Source organism: Morone saxatilis, unplaced genomic scaffold, assembly GCF_004916995.1.
Source record: "Morone saxatilis isolate NCDOM2014 unplaced genomic scaffold, NCSU_SB_2.0 Contig11, whole genome shotgun sequence".
Lineage (NCBI taxonomy): Eukaryota > Metazoa > Chordata > Actinopteri > Moronidae > Morone > Morone saxatilis.
Window position 1 is genome coordinate 29,356,701 of NW_023339663.1, and position 4,568 is coordinate 29,361,268.

Genomic DNA, 4,568 nt, shown 5'->3' on the forward strand with positions numbered 1-4,568 from the left:
GATGTAATCCTTTTCAACAATTTTGTTGGAGTTAAAACAAATTATTGCATTACAGTGAAGATCCCATTTTTCACAGGATGGTGAATCTGAAAACAGATAAAATCTAAAACTTGGAGATGTTTTCTCTGTGACTTGTATCTGACTAGCTTAGTTGTGGTTTAGAACAGGTCCTACTAAATTGAGATTGGAGGAGAGGAAAGGAGGATGGTGATGGACTGGCTTTCATTTCATTTTTCTTTTTCATTTCTAACACAGACTGAATGAATTTTTTTTGATCTTGTATATATATATATATATATAGTTACATATGTATATATTTATATTTTCTCTCGCTCGTCGCTCGTCCTGCTTCTCATCCTCACTCTATACCAACCCACCCTCCCCTCCCTGCCCTCGTTCCACACCTCGTCCTCTCTATTATCTGGAGTGTGTAACGAAAATAATTTCCCTCTGGGATTATTAAAGTATTTCTGATTCTGATTCTGACTGATTCTGAATATTAGTGTGTAACACACGGGGAGGACTACATAAAGGGGTTTATAGTGAAACTCAGTTAACCTCCATGACATACTTGAAGCAAGCTGTGACGTTTGAAGATCACTCTCTTTTAGAAGACTCACTGATGCTCTGCGACCATACTACGCTCAGTTGAAAGGCCTAGAAACTGAAGAGGACTCTAGGGGAATGAGGATATAATCAGGTTTAATAATATCAGAGCCATCAAAAAGCTCTTTCATTCCTGTTCCCAAGTAGATGGGTCAGGGTACATATGTAACTGCAATGTCCCTCTAATTATACTATGCCCAGTATTCTCTATCCTCACTGTCACATACCAAATTAAGGTCCAAAGGACTTTACACACAAACTTCAGTGATGGATTATTAGATAGCTGGAACAACCCAAACGTGGCCTCCTGTTACTGAGCTGTCCCCATTAGTTTCCCATAGTTCACTAACAAAGACCATGCCAGTAAGGATATGGAATTAGAATGGTTTATTGCACATAATGGATAAAGGTAAAGCAGTATAATAAAGTGTAGAAGGGATGAAGGGATAGGGGTCGAGGGATGGAGGATGAGAGATGGAGGGGTATGGGAAGGAAGGGTGAGGCAGGAATGGATATGGGAGAAATCAGGTTTGTGGATGGATGGATGGAGGAGTTTGGTCGAGATGGTGGAAGGGGAACAAATGGGTGTTGAGAGTGGGGGGGCAGTCTTTTCCTATCTCTTATTTAGAGCCTCAGTGGTTCTTGTATTTGAAAAAGAGAGAGAGAAGGGGAGAAAAAAGAAAAAGAAAGGGTTTGGGGGAGGGATGTGAAAATGCAAAAGAAGGAATGAACAGATAATTTATGCTTAAGGACTTTTTGTGCGGAAATTAGATGAGTTTGAGGCGTGGTCTTTTGTTCCCGAACCCAGTTTCTGTGTAGAGTTGATCAGTCTGTGGCAGCTCACATCCTAAATGATCTGTATATGTTTCCACTACTGAGCCCAAAACCAGTGTCGAAAATTGTTATAGCTGTTTTTTTATGTTCTTGTGAACATATCTAAAAGCTGCATTGCCCTGGATCAAAAAGTAAGTGCAGTGGTTTATCCAGCTAAATTTGGGATTAAGTCACAAAGCAGGCTCATTTTTAAATGGTTTACTGTGTGCTCCAGAGCTCCATAGATACAGATAGATATAGATAGTCCCTCTGTGGCAGTCTGATATTAATGCTGCCTTAATACTGGGAAAACTTCCAAGCATTGTCTACATAAGACAGAGGTAGTAATGTATGCACAAGAAAAAGAAAAGTCAGAAGAGTGATGGAGCCACTCTTGTGTCATGTGGTGATCAATGGTAATGGCTCTCCTGTGGACTTGTAATTAAACTGATGAATGGACGTCATGATGCAGTGATTCTGCTCAGATCACTAGGCAGGGACACATGGGAGACTCTCAGTGACTTATAGGTTTGGCACGGAACGCTTTTGGCCGGGTGAGGAAATTATTATTCTCTTTCCTGGATGTTTGTTTTTTTGTTGTTGTTTTCAGGGCATGTAGTCCCTCATCTTCGTCTGACAGACAAGAAGCAGCTGTTCTTACTCTGAGACTGTGTAGCAGCACCACCGACTATCACTAAACAAAGCCTCAGTGAATCTCTGCTGCCAACCATCATAACAATAGACTCAATTATGGTTTGTAATGTGAAAGGAGGCGCTTGAGGTGGTGAACCCACAGAGTTATCATTAATTAGAGGGAGATTAGATAGCAAAAGTGTACATACTGTATATAAAGATAAACTAATTTACAGAATGAATAACAGAAAGAAGGGTTGTAGTTGTCTTATACAAAATAAACATATATATTTATTGTACTTTTTACTCTACATTATGTTTATAACAGCTAAGGTTACTAGTCTAGTTGTAAGGTAGGTCCAGTGTGTTTAGGGATTTAGTGGCATCTCCCTCCCTGCACCCTCCCCTTCCTAATGTGAAAGAGAAACTACAGTGGCCGTGAAACACCTGGGAACAGGGGCGTGTCAAGAGGGGGGGGGGGATCTGATTGGCCACCTCAAGTGCCACCATCCCATTATCCCCATTATCCTAGCCTCTTACAATTGCATGGTTTTATTGTTTTATAGCTAGAGTGAAGATACTGGTATCATAAGAAACTACATGACCTAATGGATCCACTGGTACCACCGTGTCATCTAGCATGTAATTTTTCAAAGGAATTCCTCGACCTCTGACCTCAAGATATCTGAAGGAAAATGGGTTCTATGGGTACCCACAAGTCTCCCCTTTACAAACATGCACACTTTATGCCAATGCCATGCAGATTGGGACAAAAAACATGCAGTTTTTTCCGCACAACATGCAGTATGTGATGTAGTATAAATGTGTTATTTTCACGTATTTCTGCATACTGGGGTCCATACACAGCACTGAAATTGCATACATTGGGAATGACTGGAAAGATAAGACACACATACTTCATGCTACCCCTGCATAAGTAAGTGCCAGACTTGTGCCACCCCAGTCAAAGAAGTCTGCACACGCCCCTGGCCAGGAAACCGGGGTTCATATCCTGTGTGAAACCAAAAGTCAACGCTCACTCATTTGAAGTGACTTGCGTCATGTGACTTGTCAGTAATGGCAACGTGTACTAATCTTAACCCAAATTAGTTTTGTTGCCTAAACCTAACCAAACTGTGACCGTTTCACAATGTTAACCACGTGTTAAAAAGGCATGTCATACAGACGCTAAAGGGAACCTCATGCCTCTGTATGTAGAGCGTGACAAAGGAAGGTCAGTGACAACCTAGGATTAGAACTTGCTGAATAATCTGTAATAATGTAATACAAAATAATGTAACAATAATGTCTAACAAGAGCAATGTTGCTAAATACTGAGTATCTTACTTTAAATAGTTTGAAGTATTTGAACTTGTAATTGAGTACATTTTTGTATTGCTACTTTTACTTGAGTGAAGGGTATGAATACTTCTCCCAGCACTTCGATTAGGAATGATTTACATGACTTATATCTAAACATCATACAGTATTCTCTCTATAGCATTATAGGCCCTCAATGGACCCATAATGATAGAATCATAGTAGTTCCACCTTATTAAGTGCTGAACTGCTCTTATTTTACTACTTAATGTGCTTCTCATGTGTTTCAAGCTTTTCTTGCTGTTTTGTTTCTCAACCATGAATTTTACTGCACCTCCAGATATTTAAATGCAAAAATTCTACTCCAATAACTTTAAAGTAGATTTGCAAGTGAGAGCCCTTCAACTTGCTCCAAGCCTTGAATTGATTTGTTAAATTATAGGCACTGTCTTCAATACATGCAAAGTAAGTTTATGTTGTAATTTTTCATGTAATTCAATGTGATTGGAAAATTTCTGACGCATCAATCCAAGCCGAGGTAAGATTGTGAAGCAGGAAGTCAATTTGGCGGCAGAGGCTGTAGAAGAGAAACGGGAGAGGGCGAACTGGTGAAGTTGAGTGCTGTGGGCTGAGATAAATGCTGTCTGTCTGTGTTATCACTTAAGCTGTAATATATGGTGACACCCAACCAACAGCCCTCCTATAATTGACTGAGGTGATTAACAAGCCGCAATCACGGTGAGTACTTTACCTCAAACACACACACACACACACACACACACACACATACAGTGATAAAGTCCTTTTTCTGGAAGTGGACGATGGAGATTGTGTCAGCTGGACACAGACAGAGCTGGAAATGAAGTCTAGCTTTAATGCACAGCTGTGAAACCATTCCTTCAGACCAAACTCAATCAAGTCTGCAATGGTTGAAGGAATATTCAGATATTTTACATCAGTAAAAGAAGAAATATTACTAAGTAACAATACATACAAATTTGTAAAAGTCCTGGCTTCAAACACATAAAAAAGTATTATCAGCAAAATGTGATCAAAGTATTGGTTGGCTCGTTTTAGCATGTTATTATTATACTGTATATAGTGTTATTTATTATTTTTTTATTTTAATGTTTTTCCTGTTCATTTTTATTGTTAGAAGCAGCAACAATTCTTAACCCAAAATTCATATTTGTACA